Source organism: Choloepus didactylus, chromosome 1, assembly GCF_015220235.1.
Source record: "Choloepus didactylus isolate mChoDid1 chromosome 1, mChoDid1.pri, whole genome shotgun sequence".
In the NCBI taxonomy this organism is placed as follows: domain Eukaryota; kingdom Metazoa; phylum Chordata; class Mammalia; order Pilosa; family Megalonychidae; genus Choloepus; species Choloepus didactylus.
Window position 1 is genome coordinate 96,434,571 of NC_051307.1, and position 22,174 is coordinate 96,456,744.

The following is a 22,174-nucleotide window of genomic DNA, read 5'->3' on the forward strand; positions in this document are numbered from 1 at the left end:
TGATATTTTCCTTCTGGAAAACCCATCTGTTTTGGGTGTTGGTTTGGATAAACTCAGAATTTTAAAATCTTGGGCTTTGCCTTACAGAGGGGGTAACTTCCCTTCTAGAGATAAACTAAGTTTCCTCGGCCTCTGAGTCACTAGAGGGACCCTTAATCTGTATAAGCAGTGTGGGTTTATCAGTAGATTTATACGGAGGGAAGGCGGCACAACTTTGGAACACAGATGGACATTACCTAGCCAAGGTGAAGAAGCACGTTCTTCAGGATTCAGCATTTCATTGCCAAATATATATCATAGAGAAAGTCCAGCACTTGCAAACCAGGAGACATGTTCAACAATATTCACTGAAGCTTTGTTTGTAGTAGCCCCAAACTGAAAACAACCTAAATGTCCATAAACAACAGAATGGATAAATAAATGGTGCTATTTCTATGGAGTACTATACAGCAACAAAAATGAGCAAACTGTAGTTGCATACAATAATAGGCAAAATGAAGCTGTAATCTTTAGGGATGCATACAAAATTGATTAAATTATAAGGAAAGGCAAGGAAATGATCCTCAAAGTCAGCACTGGCAGTTACCTTGGGAGGGTGGGGAGAGGATGTGATGGGGAGAGCTACAAGGGACGGGGTTGCCTCTGGAGTGCTGCAATGCTATATTTCTTAACTTGGTTAGTTATACATATATTTGCATGCACTATTTTATGTGTAATATATGTCTTACAATTAAAAAAAAAAAAAAAAAAAGAAAGGCAAGGCAGAAGCACCTAGAGGTTTTTGTTAAAATCAGATGCACATCCCTGGGACCAGAGTTCTGTGTTGCTGACTCCTTCTCCTCTGAGTCGGAGCCACAACTCACCCAAAGCCAGAACTGCCCAAGCTTGGAAAGAGCAGGGATTTCTCTGGCCCCTGGGCTTGCTGCTCTTTGTTCTCCATGCAAAGGCCTAATGCTGACTCCCTGTGGACCTTCTTGGAGCCAGGCGCAGTCCTTTGAGAGCTGCTGGGCACCGACAGCTGGTGACTCAGGGCCTCTGCTTCCTCTAAGAGGGAGGGGAAGAAGTAACAGCCAGCTGCTTGGTTGTGGCTATTTGCAAGACCCAGATCATGCAAGTCTCTGAATGAGCTGGTAACTCCTAGAAGCCTTGTGGGCTGTTTTCCCTTTCACAATTGTCTCACAAGTTGCCTCAGAGTTACAGGAATGGGAGTGTGTAGAAGGGGCGTGAGGGGTTAGACACCCCCACCTTCATCCAAGGTTCTTCTATATTAGGGGTACTTGATTGAACAAAGGAAGTTGACGGAATACTGAATTGAGAGTCAAAAGTCCTTGTGCTAGTCCCAGCTCTGCCACCACCCTTGGGCCTTGGCTTCCCCATCTGAGGATGGAGCAGGTGAGCTACAAGACCTCCCTCCCCCAGCTCTGGCATTTTGTGATCACAAGCTCTTCTGACCCTCACCATTTCTTCATTGTCTTTCCTCTGTATCAAAATTGCTTGTCTGCTGGTAAGCTCCTTAGAGCTTCCTAAGGCCTGCTGTGCCTGGGATAGGTAAACCGGGAAGATTATTAAATGCAGATAGAGCATTGAAGCCTTTAAACCCTCCTTAGAAGTCTGCTCACATCATATAAATGGAAACTTGGAAACCTGATCATACTTAATTTAAAAGTATTGGCTAAAATCTATATGTTCCATGGATCTAGGATTTTATAAACAGTGAAACTTAAATCAATTTAATTGGCCGTCTCGAAAGTAATCTGAAAGATTTTAAATTCAAAATGAAATTGAGTTTTCTCACCTTCAGAGTCTATAAGTGCCATTATGCACCATGAGAAAAATGAGACCTCTGCTGCTGGGCTGCTGGTAGAGTGCAAAAAATGTCCTGCTTGCAGAGCTTGGGCACTCAGAGTCAACAGAAATTGAATCTCCTTTACAGGCTCCCTCCCCCTCCCTCTTTTCTCCCAACTGAAATGTTTCTAAAGCCCTCTGGTAATTGTTTGCAAATGACTGCCCTGCACTAATATGCACCTACTGGCTCTGGGTAATTGCCTTTTAATATTTGCCGTCTCCTGCTAGGGCTGGGAATAGTTTGGTGCTGCTGATGGCAGACCAGAAGTGGAGTGTGTGGCTTTTTGCCGCCTTCTGCAAGAAACTTGGTGACTCCAGCAGCCTGACTGATGGATCAAGTGTGAGTTGGCTGTGGCTTTGGAGTCTGCACCTAAGGTTGGGAATTAAAGGGGAGTGAGAACACACTGCCCAAGGAAGGACAGATAATAGCCGACCCTGCTCTCCAGCAGGTTGTCTCAGCCCCTTTCTCCCTAGCCTTGGTCAGGAGCCATCATACTTAGTTTATGGGGGATCCCCAGCTCAGACACTTGCCCTGACAGCTGCCTGCAATGGGGTGCACTCGCCACTCCCTGAGAGCCTTGAGGAGCTGGCTTCCAACAACCCAGGGGTCCCCCTGAATGGTGAAGTGTGAGGCGGGTAAGTTTTTTTTTTTTATTGTGAGTGGAATTTGCTGGCATCTATGAGAAGAGGAAAAATAAATAAATAAAAGCACAAAAGGAAAACCTGTCGGTTAACTAAGTACATTTTGATCTGGAAGACTAAGCAGGAATAAATTTTCATCTCCCCAGCTACGTTATTTTTATAGTCACTTGTCCGACAGTTACTGCACTTCAAAAGGGCACATCTACTGAGTCATTTTTATGGCTGTTTCCCTTCTATTGTGTGCCACAAATGTTAGAAGCTTGGGAGGGGGGTGTGGGGGAGAAAGAATTTCCCACTGCCCATTTGACAAATAGTTTTTTTTTTTTTTTACAATTTCCCCCCTAAAGGTGCACGGAACTGAGAGTGTTTTCTGGACCTTAGCATGGTGATAAAGGAAACTTTCCCTCTGGGGTCTGTATTAGGTCCCTTTTGAGTCAAACATCATGTGGCCTTTTCCGTATGAGAAATGTGGAGCAGTGCTCTCCTGGGGTGGAACCAGCCTTCCTTCCTTGACCTTTTCTCTGCCTCTTTATCAGGAAGCTTGAGCCCTGGACAGGTCGTCACTGGCGGCGTGTTTAATTGGGACCAGTGACCAAAAGGAAAGAAGCACCTAGGGCCTTGTCTGAAAATAGAATGGTCTCTGGAAATAGACCACTGCATTTTGCAAATATGTGTTTCTCCGGGATGCCATTTTGAGTTTGTTTCCTTATGAATGTATTGGAAAAGTAGAAGAAAAGTGTTGGACCCGCTTTATGGGCAGCCTGTAAAGCTATCAAGCTGTATCAGCAAATAAAGCAGCACAGCAGAGAAGAATTAGCCCTCGGGTTGTCCTCAGAAGCCCTGCCTTCCACAAATTATCCACGGGACCCTTCGTAATTCACTTGATTTTCTTACCCTCGGTTTCCTCATCTGTAAGTTGGAATAAATATACTGAATGCAGAAAATAACTGGAAAATTCAAATGAAATAATGCACATGAAAGTTTGTGGCACCAGAGAGGCCGCTGTAAAATGTGTTTCCTCACCCCCTCCTTTAATCCTCATAACTCTGTTTTATGTTTTCTTTTCCTGGTGATTCTTTTCTCTGGTGACCCCCATTCTACCCCCCCAACTACTCACCAGATAGGTTGCCAGTTAAAATACCGAACACCCAGTTAAGCTGAATTTTAGATAAACAACAAATAATTGTTTAATGTAAGCATGTCCCAAATATTGCGTAAGGCTTCCTTATGCTAAACAATTATTTGTAGTTTATCTGAAATTTAAATTTCATTGGCATCCTAGTTTTGTTTGTTTCTTTCGTTTGCTAAGTCTAGCTACCCTAGCCCTACCCGAGATTTTAAAGCTTTCCTTGTTAACAGAAGCAAATGATCTGGCTTTTCCACAAGATCCTTGAGTGAGCAGGAACAAAGGATACCGAAGTGAAGCTTGTGAGGGTAACGGGGGCAAGAGAGAGAGGCAGAGGCAGGCAGCCCTCAAAGGCCCCATAGGCGTCAGGCCTGGGGTTCACCACCTGCAGGTGCTAGGGGGTCCGAATGTGTCCTGGGTCCTGGGTCCTTGGCTCCCAGGAGGTCACTGGGGCCAGGGTGCCTGTTGATGCCCTAGCCTCAGGCCCCAGGGCTCCTGCCAAGCTGAGTCAGTGAGAGATTGTGTGTGTGTGTTGAGGTGCTGGTTGCAGCCCTTGGCTATGGTTTGCCCCAGAGCTGGCCTCCTGAGGTGCTGCTGAAAGGAGCTTCGTGGGCCCAGCAGTGGGCAGTGGGCAGTGGGCTTCCAGTTTGATTCTCTCTGGGCTCCACAGGCCAGCTGTGTGTTGTTTTGAGCCCAGAACCACCATGAGGCGGAAGCAGCAGGCAATCCTGTCAGCTGCTGATAACACTACCAGGCAGGGATTTGTTTCTTGTGGTATTTTAATAGTGTCCACTCTTTCACCCTTTAAAGTCACTTGGGTTTTTTATTGACAGCTCTTGTGCCAGCCCAGCTTCCTTCCAGCTGCTTGGCAATAAAATTTCCAGCTTATCTGCAGGCTGCCATATATCATTCTGAGGACCAGAGAAGGGCTCTCAGAGGCATGTAGAGGGGAAGTGAAGAGGTGGGAGGAGGGGATGTGGATGAACACCCTCTGCCACTCAATAGCTGTGTGACCTTGGGCAATTATCTTGACTTCTCTGAGATTCGGTTTCTTGAGCTGACAAACGGATGTTATAATACCATATCTGGCAGAGTTGATGGGAGGATTAACTTAGACAGTATATTTATAGTGTCTGGTACAGAGCAGTACTCAGTGTTGGTGGTGGCAGTGGCAATTTTACCCAGAGCCCCAGCTCTGCTATTTTAGTGACCCCAAGGAAGTCACTTAACTTCTGAGCCTCAGTTTCCTTATATGTAAAATTGATGCTTCTGCTAACTTAGTGTGATTAGTTCTAACTTTTTTGACTTCTGAACCCCCTTCCTATGTTTGAAGAATTCCCTGCTGTGTAAGCCTGTCTTCCATTGAAGAAGACAAAAAGGCTGGATACTTTATTTTCCAACCTCCTTGCAGCAGGGATTTGGTATTGTGCTCCCCTGAGGAAATCACCATCATGAATTTAGTTATCTATCCAGGCCAGTTTTTATACTTTTGCTATATATCTTAAACCATGTGCTAGTTTGCTAATGCTGAAGAATGCAAAACACCAGAGATGGATAGGCTTTTATAAAACAGGGGTTTATTTCACTACACAATTACAGTCTTAAGGCCACAAAGCATCCAAGGTAACACATCAGCAATCGGGTACCCTCACCGGAGGATGGCCAATGGCCTCCGGAAAACCTCTGTTAGCTAGGAAGGCAGGTGGCATCTGCTCCAAAGCTCCGGCCTCAAAACGACTTTCTCCCAGGATGTTCCTCTCTAGCAAGCTTGCTCCTCTTCAAAACATCACTCCCAGCTGCACTCTGTTTCCTCTCTTTGAGTCAGCTCATTTATATAGCTCCACTGATCAAGGCCCACCCCAAATGGGTGGGGCCACGCCTCCATGGGAACATCTCATCAAAGTAATCATTACCCACAGCTGAGTGGGGCACATTCCAAGCAAATCTAACCAGCACCAAAAACGTCTGCCCCACACAAGACCACAAAGATAATGGCATTTGGGGGACACAATACATTCAAACCAGCACAAACCGTATGAGGTATTTGCAAGTCTGAAACTGGCAGACCAGGAGAAAATAACTAGTCCATTAAATAGAGGGAAGTTTTAATATACTTCCATCAGAAACCAAGAGATCAAAGTGGGGGGCAGTATGCCTAAAGAAGTTTGCAGTACCATTGCAGCAGAGGGGGAAGGAAAAAGGAGGGAAAGGGGAGAGGCAAGAGAAGGGCTCACGGTGTCTGAGGCAGGCACCCCATTCTCTGGTTTTACACTGTGGTATTTTGGAGATGTATGTACCCCAGAAAAACATGTCTTTAAATCTAATCCATTCCAGTGGGTGTGAGCCCATTGTAAGTAGGACCTTTTGATGAGGTTACATCAGTTAAGTTGTGACCAACCTCAATCATGTTGGGTCTTAATCCTATTACTGAAGCCCTTTATAAGCAGAATGAAATTCAGACAGAGAGAGAGAGAGAAACACAGGAATTAGGAAGTTGAAATGGAACCCGGAAAAGACCAGGAGATGCCACCATTCACCTTGCCATGTGACAGAGGAGCCAAGGATCACTGGCAGCCAGCCCCAGAACACCACGGTCTTTGGGGAGAAAGCCTCACCTTGATTTGAACATTTCCTGGCCTCAAAACTGTGAGGTAATAAATTCCCATTGTTTAAACCGAACCATTTCATGATGTTTGCTTGAGCAGCCCAGGAAGCTGAAACACATGCTCTGAGCCTGGCTTCTGCTCTCTGCTACGCATAGGATATTTTGGTCCCTGTTCCCTTACAGAGTGTGTGTGTCTGGCCACTCTGCCTCCTTCTAGACTCCTGCCCATGGCTCTAGCTTTGGTCACTAATAAGGTGTCTGTTCCATTTTCTGGTTCATGGAGATGTTTATCTCAATTTTGAGCCTTACTATGTTCCTCCTCCTTGGATTAAAAAAATATATGTAAAAGATATTATTAAAAAAATAATACGGAGAGGCGGGGCAAGATGGCAGACTGGTGAGCTGTATGTTTTAGTTACTCCTCCAGGAAAGTAGGTAAAAAGCCAGGAACTGCGTGGACTGGACACCACAGAGCAATCTGTCTTTGGGCATACTTCATACAACACTCATGAAAACGTGGAACTGCTGAGATCAGCGAAATCTGTAAGTTTTTGCGGCCAGGGGACCCGCGCCCCTCCCTGCCAGGCTCAGTCCCGGGGGAGGAGGGGCTGTCAGCTCCAGGAAGGAGAAGGGAGAATTGCAGTGGCTGCTCTTACCGGAAACTCATTCTACTGATTCAAACTCCAACCATAGATAGACTGAGGCCAGACACCAGAGACTCTGAGAGCAGCCAGCCCAGCAGAGAGGAGACGGGCATAGAAAAAAAACAACACGAAAAACTCCAAAATAAAAGCAGAGGATTTTTGGAGTTCTGGTGAACACAGAAAGGGGAAGGGCGGAGATCAGGCCTTGAGGCGCATATGCAAATCCCGAAGCAAGGCTGATCTCTCTGCCCTGGGCACTTTTCCTTAATGGCCCTGGTTGCTTTGTCTATTAGCATTTCAATAACCCATTAGATCTCTGAGGAGGGCCGTTTTTTTTTGTTTGTTTGTTTGTTTTTTTTTTTAAATCCTTTTTGCTTTTTCTAAAACAATTACTCTAAGAAGCTCAATACAGAAAGCTTCAAAGAATTGAAATTTGGGCACATCAAGTCAAGAGCAGAACTAAGAGAGCTCTGAGACAAAAGGCAATAATCCAGTGGCTGAGAAAATTCACTAAACAACACAACATCCCAACAAAAGGGGGGTGTCCGCTCACAGCCACCATCCTGGTGGACAGGAAACACTCCTGCCCATCGCCAGCCCCATAGCCCAGAGCTGCCCCAGACAACCCAGTGTGACGGAAGTGCTTCAAATAACAGGCACACACCACAAAACTGGGCGTGGACATTAGCCTTCCCTGCAACCTCAGCTGAATGTCCCAGAGCTGGGAAGGGGGAGCAGTGTGAATTAACAGAGCCCCATTCAGCCATCATTTGAGCAGACTGGGAGCCTCCCAACACAGCCCAGCAGCCCAGAACTGCCCTGGGGGGATGGCACTCACCTGCGACATAGCACAGTCATCCCTCAACAGAGGACCCAGGGTGCACAGCCTGGAAGAGGGGCCCACTTGCAAGTCTCAGGAGCCATACACCAATACCAAAGACTTGTGGGTCAGTGGCAGAGACAAACTGTGGCAGGACTGAACTGAAGGATTAGACTATTGCAGTAGCTTTAAAACTCTAGGATCATCAGGAAGATTTGATTGTTAGGGCCACCCCCCCTCCCCGACTGCCCAGAAACACGCCCCACATACAGGGCAGGCAACACCAACTACACACGCAAGCTTGGGACACCAATTGGGCCCCACAAGACTCACTCCCCCACTGACCAAAAAGGCTAAGCAGGGGAGAACTGGCTTGTGGAGAACAGGTGGCTCGTGGACGCCACCTGCTGGTTAGTTAGAGAAAGTGTACTCCACAAAGCTGTAGATCTGATAAATTAGAGATAAGGACTTCAATAGGTCTACAAACCCTAAAAGAACCCTATCAAGTTCAGCAAATGCCACGAGGCCAAAAACAACAGAAAATTATAAAGCATATGAAAAAACCAGATGATATGGATAACCCAAGCCCAAGCACCCAAATCAAAAGACCAGAAGAGACACACCTAGAGCAGCTACTCAAAGAACTAAAGATGAACAATGAGACCCTAGTACGGGATATGAAGGAAATCAAGAAGACCCTAGAAGAGCATAAAGAAGACATTGCAAGACTAAATAAAAAAATGGATGATCTTATGGAAATTAAAGAAACTGTTGACCAAATTAAAAAGATTCTGGACACTCATAGTACAAGGCTAGAGGAAGTTGAACAACGAATCAGTGACCTGGAAGATGACAGAATGGAAAATGAAAACATAAAAGAAAGAATGGGGAAAAAAATTGAAAAACTCGAAATGGACCTCAGGGATATGATAGATAATATGAAACGTCCGAATATAAGACTCATTGGTGTCCCAGAAGGGGAAGAAAAGGGTAAAGGTCTAGGAAGAGTATTCAAAGAAATTGTTGGGGAAAACTTCCCAAATCTTCTAAACAACATAAATACACAAATCATAAATGCTCAGCGAACTCCAAATAGAATAAATCCAAAAAAACCCACTCCGAGACATATACTGATCACACTGTCAAACATAGAAGAGAAGGAGCAAGTTCTGAAAGCAGCAAGAGAAAAGCAATTCACCACATACAAAGGAAACAGCATAAGACTAAGTAGTGACTACTCAGCAGCCACCATGGAGGCGAGAAGGCAGTGGCACGATATATTTAAAATTCTGAGTGAGAAAAATTTCCAGCCAAGAATACTTTATCCAGCAAAGCTCTCCTTCAAATTTGAGGGAGAGCTTAAATTTTTCACAGACAAAGAAATGCTGAGAGAATTTGCTAACAAGAGACCTGCCCTACTGGAGATACTAAAGGGAGCCCTACAGACAGAGAAACAAAGACAGGACAGAGAGACTTGGAGAAAGGTTCAGTACTAAAGAGATTCGGTATGGGTACAATAAAGGATATTAATAGAGAGAGGGAAAAATATCGCAAACATAATCCAAAGGATAAGATGGCCGATTCAAGAAATGCCTTCACGGTTTTAACGTTGAATGTAAATGGATTAAACTCCCCAATTAAAAGATATAGATTCGCAGAATGGATCAAAAAAAATGAACCATCAATATGTTGCATACAAGAGACTCATCTTAGACACAGGGACACAAAGAAACTGAAAGTGAAAGGATGGAAAAAAATATTTCATGCAAGCTACAGCCAAAAGAAAGCAGGTGTAGCAATATTAATCTCAGATAAAATAGACTTCAAATGCAGGGATGTTTTGAGAGACAAAGAAGGCCACTACATACTAATAAAAGGGGCAATTCAGCAAGAAGAAATAACAATCGTAAATGTCTATGCACCCAATCAAGGTGCCACAAAATACATGAGAGAAACATTGGCAAAACTAAAGGAAGCAATTGATGTTTCCACAATAATTGTGGGAGACTTCAACACATCACTCTCTCCTATAGATAGATCAACCAGACAGAAGACCAATAAGGAAATTGAAAACCTAAACAATCTGATAAATGAATTAGATTTAACAGACATCTACAGGACATTACATCCCAAATCAACAGGATACACATACTTTTCTAGTGCTCACGGAACTTTCTCCAGAATAGATCATATGCTGGGACATAAAACAAGCCTCAATAAATTTAAAAAGATTGAAATTATTCAAAGCACATTCTCTGACCACAATGGAATACAATTAGAAGTCAACAACCATCAGAGACTTAGAAAATTCACAAATACCTGGAGGTTAAACAACACACTCCTAAACAATCAGTGGGTTAAAGAAGAAATAGCAAGAGAAATTGCTAAATATATAGAGACGAATGAAAATGAGAACACAACATACCAAAACCTATGGGATGCAGCAAAAGCAGTGCTAAGGGGGAAATTTATAGCACTAAACGCATATATTAAAAAGGAAGAAAGAGCCAAAATCAAAGAACTAATGGATCAACTGAAGAAGCTAGAAAATGAACAGCAAACCAATCCTAAACCAAGTACAAGAAAAGAAATAACAAGGATTAAAGCAGAAATAAATGAAATAGAGAACAAAAAAACAATAGAAAGGATAAATATCACCAAAAGTTGGTTCTTTGAGAAGATCAACAAGATTGACAAGCCCCTAGCTAGACTGACAAAATCAAAAAGAGAGAAGACCCATATAAACAAAATAATGAATGAAAAAGGTGACATAACTGCAGATCCTGAAGAAATTAAAAAAATTATAAGAGGATATTATGAACAACTGTATGGCAACAAACTGGATAATGTAGAAGAAATGGACAATTTCCTGGAAACATATGAACAACCTAGACTGACCAGAGAAGAAATAGAAGACCTCAACCAACCCATCACAAGCAGAGAGATCCAATCAGTCATCAAAAATCTTCCCACAAATAAATGCCCAGGGCCAGATGGCTTCACAGGGGAATTCTACCAAACTTTCCAGAAAGAACTGTCACCAATCTTACTCAAACTCTTTCAAAACATTGAAAAAAATGGAACACTACCTAATTCATTTTATGAAGCTAACATCAATCTAATACCAAAACCAGGCAAAGATGCTACAAAAAAGGAAAACTACCGGCCAATCTCCCTAATGAATATAGATGCAAAAATCCTCAACAAAATACTTGCAAATCGAATCCAAAGACACATTAAAAAAATCATACACCATGACCAAGTGGGGTTCATTCCAGGCATGCAAGGATGGTTCAACATAAGAAAAACAATCAATGTATTACAACACATTAAAAACTCGAAAGGGAAAAATCAATTGATCATCTCAATAGATGCTGAAAAAGCATTTGACAAAATCCAACATCCGTTTTTGATAAAAACACTTCAAAAGGTAGGAATTGAAGGAAACTTCCTCAACATGATAAAGAGCATATATGAAAAACCCACAGCCAGCATAGTACTCAATGGTGAGAGACTGAAAGCCTTCCCTCTAATATCAGGAACAAGACAAGGATGCCCGCTGTCACCACTGTTATTCAACATTGTGCTGGAAGTGCTAGCCAGGGCAATCCGGCAAGACAAAGAAATAAAAGGCATCCAAATTGGAAAAGAAGAAGTAAAACTGTCATTGTTTCCAGATGATATGATCTTATATCTAGAAAACCCTGAGAAATCAACGATACACCTACTAGAGCTAATAAACAAATTTAGCAAAGTAGCGGGATACAAGATTAATGCACATAAGTCAGTAATGTTTCTATATGCTAGAAATGAACAAACTGAAGAGACACTCAAGAAAAAGATACCATTTTCAATAGCAACTAAAAAAATCAAGTACCTAGGAATAAACTTAACCAAAGATGTAAAAGACCTATACAAAGAAAACTACATAACTCTACTAAAAGAAATAGAAGGGGACCTTAAAAGATGGAAAAATATTCCATGTTCATGGATAGGAAGGCTAAATGTCATTAAGATGTCAATTCTACCCAAACTCATCTACAGATTCAATGCAATCCCAATCAAAATTCCAACAACCTACTTTGCAGACTTGGAAAAGCTAGTTATCAAATTTATTTGGAAAGGGAAGATGCCTCGAATTGCTAAAGACACTTTAAAAAAGAAAAACGAAGTGGGAGGACTTACACTCCCTGACTTTGAAGCTTATTATAAAGCCACAGTTGCCAAAACAGCATGGTACTGGCACAAAGATAGACATATAGATCAATGGAATCGAATTGAGAATTCAGAGATAGACCCTCAGATCTATGGCCGACTGATCTTTGATAAGGCCCCCAAAGTCACCGAACTGAGCCATAATGGTCTTTTCAACAAATGGGGCTGGGAGAGTTGGATATCCATATCCAAAAGAATGAAAGAGGACCCCTACCTCACCCCCTACACAAAAATTAACTCAAAATGGACCAAAGATCTCAATATAAAAGAAAGTACCATTAAACTCCTAGAAGATAATGTAGGAAAACATCTTCAAGACCTTGTATTAGGAGGCCACTTCCTAGACTTTACACCCAAAGCACAAGCAACAAAAGAGAAAATAGATAAATGGGAACTCCTCAAGCTTAGAAGTTTCTGCACATCAAAGGAATTTCTCAAAAAGGTAAAGAGGCAGCCAACTCAATGGGAAAAAATTTTTGGAAACCATGTATCTGACAAAAGACTGATATCTTGCATATACAAAGAAATCCTACAACTCAATGACAATAGCACAGACAGCCCAATTATAAAATGGGCAAAAGATATGAAAAGACAGTTCTCTGAAGAGGAAATACAAATGGCCAAGAAACACATGAAAAAATGTTCAGCTTCACTAGCTATTAGAGAGATGCAAATTAAGACCACAATGAGATACCATCTAACACCGGTTAGAATGGCTGCCATTAAACAAACAGGAAACTACAAATGCTGGAGGGGATGTGGAGAAATTGGAACTCTTATTCATTGTTGGTGGGACTGCGCAATGGTTCAGCCACTCTGGAAGTCAGTCTGGCAGTTCCTTAGAAAACTAGATATAGAGCTACCATTCGATCCAGCGATTGCACTTCTCGGGATATACCCGGAAGATCGGAAAGCAGTGACACGAACAGATATCTGCACGCCAATGTTCATAGCAGCATTATTCACAATTGCCAAGAGATGGAAACAACCCAAATGTCCATCAACAGATGAGTGGATAAATAAAATGTGGTATATACACACGATGGAATACTACGCGGCAATAAGAAGGAACGATCTGGTGAAACATATGACAACATGGATGAACCTTGAAGACATAATGCTGAGCGAAATAAGCCAGGCACAAAAAGAGAAATATTATATGCTACCACTAATGTGAACTTTGAAAAATGTAAAACAAATGGTTTATAATGTAGAATGTAGGGGAACTAGCAGTAGAGAGCAATTAAGGAAGGGGGAACAATAATCCAAGAAGAACAGATAAGCTATTTAACGTTCTGGGGATGCCCAGAAATGACTATGGTCTGTTAATTTCTGATGGATGTAGTAGGAACAAGTTCACTGAAATGTTGCTATATTATGTAACTTTCTTGGGGTAAAGTAGGAACATGTTGGAAGTTAAGCAGTTATCTTAGGTTAGTTGTCTTTTTCTTACTCCCTTGCTATGGTCTCTTTGAAATGTTCTTTTATTGTATGTTTGTTTTCTTTTTAACTTTTTTTTTCATACAGTTGATTTGAAAAAAGAAGGGAAAGTTAAAAAAAAAAAAAAAAAAGAAAAAAGACAAACAAGGATAAAAAAAAAAAACAAAAAAAAACAAAAAAAAAAAAACGATTTATTGCCCCCTTGAGGAGCCTGTGGAGAATGCAGGGGTATTCGCCTACCCCACCTCCATGGTTGCTAACATGACCACAGACATAGGGGACTGGTGGTTTGATGGGTTGAGCCCTCTACCATAAGTTTTACCCTTGGGAAGACGGTTGCTGCAAAGGAGAGGCTAGGCCTCCCTGTATTTGTGCCTAAGAGTCTCCTCCTGAATGCCTCTTTGTTGCTCAGATGTGGCCCTCTCTCTCTGGCTAAGCCAACTTGAAAGGTGAAATCACTGCCCTCCCCCCTACGTGGGATCAGACACCCAGGGAAGTGAATCTCCCTGGCAACGTGGAATATGACTCCCGGGGAGGAATGTAGACCCGGCATCGTGGGATGGAGAACATCTTCTTGACCAAAAGGGGGATGTGAAAGGAAATGAAATAAGCTTCAGTGGCAGAGAGATTCCAAAACGAGCCGAGAGATCACTCTGGTGGGCACTCTTACGCACACTTTAGACAACCTTTTTTAGGTTCTAAAGAATTGGGGTAGCTGGTGGTGGATACCTGAAACTATTAAACTACAACCCAGAACCCATGAATCTCGAAGACAGTTGTATAAAAATGTAGCTTATGAGGGGTGACAGTGGGATTGGGAATGCCATAAGGACCAAACTCCACTTTGTCTAGTTTATGGATCGATGTGTAGAAAAGTAGGGGAAGCAAACAAACAGAAAAAGGTACCTAGTGTTCTTTTTTACTTCAATTGCTCTTTTTCACTCTAATTATTATTCTTGTTATTTTTGTGTGTGTGCTAATGAAGGTGTCAGGGATTGATTTAGGTGATGAATGTACAACTATGTAATGGTACTGTAAACAATCGAAAGTACAATTTGTTTTGTATGACTGCGTGGTATGTGAATATATCTCAATAAAATGATGATTAAAAAAAAATAATAATACATTTTCATTGAAATTTCAAATAGTATTCAAAGATATTACATAAAAATAAATGCCCTCCTCCCCCCATTGCATCCAACCTCACTCCTCAGAACTAACCACTGTTAACAGTTTCCCATTATTTTTACAGTACTTTTCTACAAATTTAGCAGTGTGTGTACTTTATATACTCATGTGCATCTTTTTGTTCATGTAACAGTGTATTTATAACGGTATGTCCTTATACCTAACTCAGTCTTCCTTTGTTCAAAACCTTGCTGGTCTCCTAATATAATTTTTTAAACATTTTTTATTATGGAAAATTTCCAACATCTGCATGGAACTTCAAGAATTATCTGAACTCTTAGCCAGTCTTGCTACATCTCTATTCCCATCCACTTTTCTTCTTCCGTCCTCCCCAGTTATTTCTGAAGCAAATCCAAGACATCATCTGTAAACATTTCAGTATACCTCTTTAAACCCCAGTGTCATTTTAAATCTAATATTGTTTAAAAACATACTATCTGCTATTGCTGGGGTTAGAACCGAGGACAGTTGTGTGAACTCATAGTATCATTTTGACTTCAAGTTCCCCAATCCGAAGCCAGTGGGTATGAAGGAGGAAAAAGACAACTCCACTCTAACATTAGGCAGTCAGGATTTTCCATCTCTCTCCAGATTATCTCATGTCAGGATATTAATGTAGCAGTCACGTCTGGAAGGCTTTATGGCTGTAAGAAATTCAACTCTATTGTTCAATAGGCATGACGCTCTGCTGCATAAGAGGACCTCACTACCACCATCATTTCAGGATGAGTAAGTGTAGGACTTGAAGATGAAAGGTATTAGATTCTCTTCTTTCCTGTGACACCTGAGAATAAAATCCTTGCTCCTTGTTCTTTGTGTGCGTGTTTAAATTAACCAAGATTGAATCTGTCAGTTTCTATTAGAGTTAAATACGAGTAAAAGAGAGAAAAGCCTGCCACCTTTTAAAATAGTGATTGGTGAAGAAGCCCAGGGTTCTTTCACTCTCTGGGAGTCAGAGGACTGGGCTAACTTTTTTGCATAGTCTGTGGAGCCTGGGAACAGTGAGGCAGCCGCTCTGAAATTGCTAATAGAAGGGGGGGATATACTTGCCTTGTGGTAGAGATATAAACGTCTAATATGAAGTTATTTCTTAAATGATGTCGATGGGAAAATGCATTTAAGAAAGGAAAAGCTATGTGCAGAAGAACCCAGGTGAGCTGGCGCTACTGTAGCTGAGCTGGCTTCCTGCAGCGGGGCTGTGCCTCCCTGGGGGTAAGCTGTGAGCATCCGGTTGCCCCTTCTGGGGGAAGCTGCCGGAGGCTGAGTGTCCAGGCCGAGCAATAAGGTTCCAGCTGAACGTGCGAGGGGCTTCTCTTCTCTGTAAACACAGCTCCTTTCAGTTCTTTTGCCTCCCTGCCCATTCTGAGTGCTTTGGTGCTGCTAAATCAATAAAAAAAATTATCTGCCGTGATGCAAGTGTCTCTTGAAAGAATGAGTGAAGAAATGAAAGAGTAAATGGGATGGGACCAGGTTGCATGTTCTCGAACTATGCAGACCGAATTGCCAGACCTGTTGTAGGTGTTTGTTGAGTAAATGAAGGGACAGATGTTTAACCAGGGGTTGCTTCCTCAACAATATGATGGTGAGGCATTAAGAAAGGGCCCACAGTGTTGTTAGAGAAGTTTGCATTCACTTTCCTTTTTTCTTTTTGAAGATAATCCAAGGGAAACATTTTTATTCTCAATTTTTATTGGGATTTTTGCATGTATGAACCACAGGATTAGGTGGTTTGAGGCATTATGAAGTAGGAGACCTGGTTGGTGCTTTCAAGGGGGTTATAACATAAGGGAGATGGGGCAGATAGAATTCAATAAAGATTCAAAGAGATTATAATGGAAGGGAGATGGGGAAGATAAAATTTAATAAAGATGCAAATGTCCAAGACATAAATGCCAAGTCAGTCCTGCTGCTTAGAGATATCCCTTAAGGCACTTTGCCACATGAAGGCTGAACTTCTCTGTGTGGCCCACCTTGTCCTCAGTTTTGTATTCTGCCTTTAGAATCCTGAAAGGTGTGTCTGGCTTTCCGCACCTGAAGGGTTTCTTGGAAGGGTGGCTGAGGGCCTGGCTGTGCAGTGGGAAGGAGTTAGCTCTCGCTCCGTCCTGCGGAAGCATGCAGCCTAGCTGAGGGGTGGCAAAGGATGATGGACCCAGGAGGATTGTCTTTTTTTTTTTTTTTTTCCCCCTGCAACCTGTTTCTTTTGCCAAATAAAAATCTGACTGAGAGAACCCCATTTGTAGTCCAGGCCACAAGAAAAGGCTTACTTATTCCTCAGGATCTTCCTGGGGGTAAAAGAAACATAACACAATCGAATCCCAGTGGTACATGCACAAGAGGGACCTTCTGTGACAAACAGCTTGTGGAAAGTTAAGCATAACCAACTCCATGTGAGGAGAATCCAGTATGGCTGAATGGCCACCTTGGGCGCATGTTTCAGCCACATGGCTACATTTCGGCAGGTGACTAAGTGCAGAGATTCAGTCCCCAGACCCTCCGCCTCCAGGTTAGCAGCAGAATTGGTTATTGCAGAAATGTCAAGCTTTTAAACTGGACTTGGGTTTGAAATGAACACCTTACCTCCTTCTCCTGCATTGGGTGAATTCTTTAAATGAGCCGTTTGCTGTTGCTCATGAGAATCCCTTAATCTCGACCAACCCCCTGTATCAGGAAGCTCCCCATTGGAACACTTTGACCCAGGAACCCAGCCTTCCCAGCTGTCCCTGTCTTCAGGACTTTTCTATCACTATTTGTAAAAGAGGAAACCTATTAGGAACCAGAATTGCTTAATATGTGATGACTTTCCTGGACATTTGCTATGTCCCTGCCTGCTGTCAGTGAGCACTCGTTATGAGGCTGACTGATCCTGGTGGGCTTTCAGAGATGTGAAGTCCTCGAAATGCTCCCAGGGCCTCATTACTCTCCGTCAGTGTGGAGTGAGGTACCGGGGCATTCGGCTGATTCCCTGGTTCCACCTGGTCCCCATTGACCCTCTAAGGAAACACTGTCCTCCTCAATGAAATGAAGCCCAGAATCTGCATGGAGTATTAGAAAGGGAAGCCTTTGCTCTCACAGCTAGGACAATCTTACCTCAGTCATGAGTTGTAACCATAAAGCAGGCAAAATAATCCCAAGACTCTCTGTGGCCTTGCAGTGGACACGATGTTCATGTCCCTAATAATGTAATTGCAACTCATTGGTATTCAGCTTTCGAGTCAGACTGGGAGAGAGTGTCTAAACTAGATGAAGACATAAAGATGAATCTGATTATTTAGAAGGAATATCTGGAGCAGAGGAGAGGCACCCCCATTTCTTCTGCCTTCTCCGTCTTAGTGATGTAGGCAGGGTTTGGGAGGAGGGCAGAGGGTAACCTCTTTGGCTCTGCAGGTCACCTCTCTATTCATACATCACAGACTTTTAATAGCTGTCAAAGGTTAAGCACAGCCTCCAGAAGAGCAAGCAATACGCTTCTGTATAAAGGGAGTAGAGAGAACTCGAGAGGCCAGAACCTGGGACAGATTCATGGATGAAACGCAGCACCCAGATTGCACGAGATTAACTGCAGTCAGTGTCAGTGTCCACCAACCACCTGCACTGAACAGCCAGCGGAGCCTCAGTCCCCAGCCAGACACATGCTATATCACATTAAAGATCGGATGAAGGTGGGTGGGTGGTTTTTTTGTTTTTTTTTTTTTAACTAAAATGAGAGAACATCTGATTAGGCTCTCAAAAGAGGATCATTCAGTGACTGTAACATATTGTAACAGGTACAAGAAGAGACCAGCTGTGATTCAGAAACTCAGGATACAGCCTGTAGCAGTTTAATTTCAGATAGATGATTCCAGGAAGTAATAGAAGTTTTCAAAGATTTAAAAATGGGCTATGAAAGAGGGGGTAAGGAAAGCAGTTGCTTTAAAAACCCGCCCATGCCCTGGTTCTCGTTTGTCATGCATGAATATGGGCCCAGTGTAGCCAGAGCTTCTAATTTTTCTTCTGTCAAGAGAAGCCAGCAATCCGTGTTGTTAATGTAAAAGCTCCTGCTTTTTAAATATTGACAATTAAGCAGACAGACTGCTGGCCAAACAAACAAAACGCATTCAGCCCATGAGCTGCCAGTTTGAGACCTTTGGTTTAAAGGTTCCTGGAAGCCAAAAAATGGCCAGATGCCTCCGCCAGCCGGCCTGCACATGAGGAGGCTTGATTGGCTGGTCCTTGGAGCTGATGCCCAGTTTTCTGGTGCACTCAAACTTTGTTTTTCTTCTTTTACTTGAAATAGTTGATTTTTATTGGTAACTTAAAATACCATGAAATGTTTTCTAACCTCAGCCTCACCTAGTAACAAAATGCCTATGCCAAGCACAATTCTTGTCCAGAAATAGAATTTTGAAAGAAAACAGATATCCTCCCCTTACAGCCACCATGCATCATAGCCTGCGGTTACTTTAATGTTAATGTGTACAACAGCATCTTTAAACTACTCTCAGTGTCTGAAGATGATTTTGGGTGGTTGAAGGCCAAGGCAGAGGGGGAAGGAGGGAGAGGAATCCAAAGGGAGGAGAGGGAAGGAGAGAAGTGAGAGGCCCAGGACGGAGGCAGGCAGGTGGTTTGGGCTCACTGCTTCTCATTTCACTGTCCTGCCCGTCCCGTGCCGCCTTATAAAAAAGCCTGAGCTGAGCTGGACTGACAGACGTCCCAACATGTGCACATACAGACACCTGCCCCAGACTTGCTGCTTGGGAATGGTGCCAGGGACTCTGTTAATGACATTGCAGAAGGTCCTCTCGGATGGCCCACCAGGAGACTTTCTTCCTGGTCTTCAAGTCAGAATAGTTGTATTTCTCCTGGGTGATTAATTTGTTTTTCTCTTCTGTGCAACTAATCAGAAACCCTTTTTTCAGTTGCCTGATAGAAAACTTAGAGCCACATTTGTGGTACACCTGTAGCAAGCTTCTGACTCTTCATAGGATGCATTTTGGTGTCTTTACTAGCTGAGAAAGTTGTTTCTGGAACAAGAGAGGGGTTAAAATTTTGAGGGAAGGAGGAAAGTTAAGTTCATGTCTGAATTAAGCTCCACTACTTAGAGTCTGTTGACTCTAGATCGCCTGTCTGTAATAAATAAAAATAAACACCATGAGAAAAAGTCCTGGGTGGAGGGCAGCATGACTGGGGTAACCATTTAATGTAGCCATCAATTCATTGTTTAAACTAGAATATTTTTGAGAGTGAAAAGCAGGAGGGTGGGGTGTGCTATCAATAATTACACTGGGACAACAAGTGTAAACCAGAGCCATACTGGACAAACCGAAAACGTGTGATCACCCTAAGATTGAAGTGGCAGAGCAGGGAGAGAGGGAAAGGATTGGTTGGGTGAGGAGGCCGGGAGGAAAGCTGTGAAAGGCTGAGGTACTTAGGGTCAGGAATACCGCTGAGGTTGAATCAGCTGTTGGGGCAGGAGGCCAGGAGAAGAGTGTTGGACTATTCTTGGACTGAATTTTTTGGCATTGTGGACCTCAAAGGGAGAGCAGAAGTACCCTGTCTCTATAAATGAATCTTACCAAGGCCACTGTCTACACATCCCCTGGTAGTCCATGCCAGCTTATGAGCTGTCGATTGGCCCTGGGTGAGTGGAATAAGATAATTAGGCTTTCCTTGTTACGTGCTGCTAACACTGCCTGTAGACTGATTTGCTAATTTTGAGAATTAACCACTAGAATTTGGCCATAACACCATGTAGAAAGGAAGAAGTGAAGGTGAGGTAGCTGCTTCACAAAAAGTGTCAATGTTTTGTTGTCACCATTGCTTTTTGGCTGTTCTCAAAAATTCCTAAGAGCTGCTTTTAGTGTGCGTTAGCTACACGTTCTGAATTTCACCAGGACTGCAACCCTTCATGTAAAAGCATGACTTGCATGCTCTCGTGCAATCCAGAGGGCCTAAAGATAGCTGGCAGAGAGGGCTTCGCTCTCCAGACCAGAGTGGAGGGCTCAGAAAATGTCGCCTTATGCCTCCTGAGTTGGCTTGCATTATGCCTGGAGCAGAATCTCCAGAAGCTGGGCGGGGTCCCTCATGTGGCAAAAATCCGCAGGGGCTATGGGCGAAGGCAGCCCAGCCCAGCCTAGCCCCAATCTGGAAGGGGAAACATGTGGAAACTCAAGAATCGCACTGCAGATTTTACCCATGTGGCCTGGCCCTGGAATTACCCAACGAGGAAGACCTCAGGAAACTGATGTGAGCTGGACCTCAGTCATGGGAGCATCTTACGGGAGGTGGCTCTTGTTCTCTCATCTCAGCACGTCTGAGTTTATCCATGCTAATTGGGTGATTTTAATAGCTCGGCACCCATTCACTAAGAATTCCACAGGTATCTGTTGTAGGGCCTACCATGCGCCAAGCTCCTGTCCTCAAGAAGTAAACAGTCTGAGGGCTGGCCCCCCACCCACAGCGAGGGTGTCTGTGACTGCACTTCTGTAACTTAGAAGTACCGAACCCCTTATTATTTCCCAAACAGGTGCTTTTCACATTTGTAGGCTTTATATGTGCTCATCCCTCTGCCTGGGGTCCTCTCCCTCCATCCTTCTCTTCCTTTTGCCTGACTCATCCTTCAAGGCCAAGATGAGGTGCCGCTGGGGCTCCCTGAGGGCCTCCCCACGCCCAGGTGTGGTTCCCACTCCTCAGCACTTTGTACTGCTCTTGGAGCATTCGACGGGTCATGTGTGTCACACTCTACGAGGCTCTGAGTCCTTGGAAGATGGGGCACTTGGTTAGTAAAACTAATCATTGCCCACCCTCTCTCTTCCCAGGCTCACGAGTCCAGTGTAGGGGTCTTCAACTGAAACCATTTTACCAGCCATTATATCCAGCTCTGGTTCTCCAAGTGCATCTTACTTCGAGTTAAAAGACTTGGTGATTATTTTCGAATGATGGCATGAAGGATCAAGCAAAGGGAACTGAACTCTCTAGCCACAAGGATAAAATAAAATCGTTATGTTTTCTGGGAAGATGCTGGGAAAGTGTCCATCCTTGACATCAGACAGAGCTGGGTTGACTCCTGGGTCCACCACTTACTAGTCATATGACTTTGTTTGATATACTTAAGCCTCTTTGAGCTTCAGTTTCCTCATTTGTGAAATGGGGATACACTCAGCATGAAATGATTTCTCAACCTCCTCCACCTCCATCCCCCCCGCCCCCCGCCTGGCATATTTGAGATTTATGACAGACAAGTGCAAACAGAGAAGACGTCCTGTTTGAAAAGGCCTGCCTGGTGATTCTGATATGCTGGAGTTTTGCCCTTGCTCTTGCTCTTTTCCTTCTTTGAGAATCACTGGCCTAGATCATTATAGACGCTCAGTAAATAGTTGAGAATGAAATGGCATCACATATAACATACATATAACACAGCAGTAGGCACAGAAGAGCCTGGTAAGAGTTAGTCACCCTTTCCCTTTGTCCCCACCTTATATGATCCATAACTGTCCCTTAGGGCTTGTCAGTCGGGGATGATATTTACAGAACATGGAGAGGTTACTGTAGAGAGTGGGTTCGGTCCACCTTTGAAGCCAGAAGGAATTTGTTCCAGCTTGGAAAGAAAACATGCTGTGCAGGAAGGGGCTGCATCCTGCCTCCTATGAAGCCACTGCTCACTCTTTTCTCTT

At 43.3% G+C, this 22,174-nt stretch overlaps 1 protein-coding gene across 1 annotated transcript in view; it reads left to right on the forward strand.

Annotated features, from left to right (window-relative positions):
- Positions 1-22,174, forward strand: part of XXYLT1 (xyloside xylosyltransferase 1) — a 231,940-nt gene that overhangs the window by 141,738 nt on the left and 68,028 nt on the right. The gene's annotated exons all lie outside the window — the stretch shown is intronic.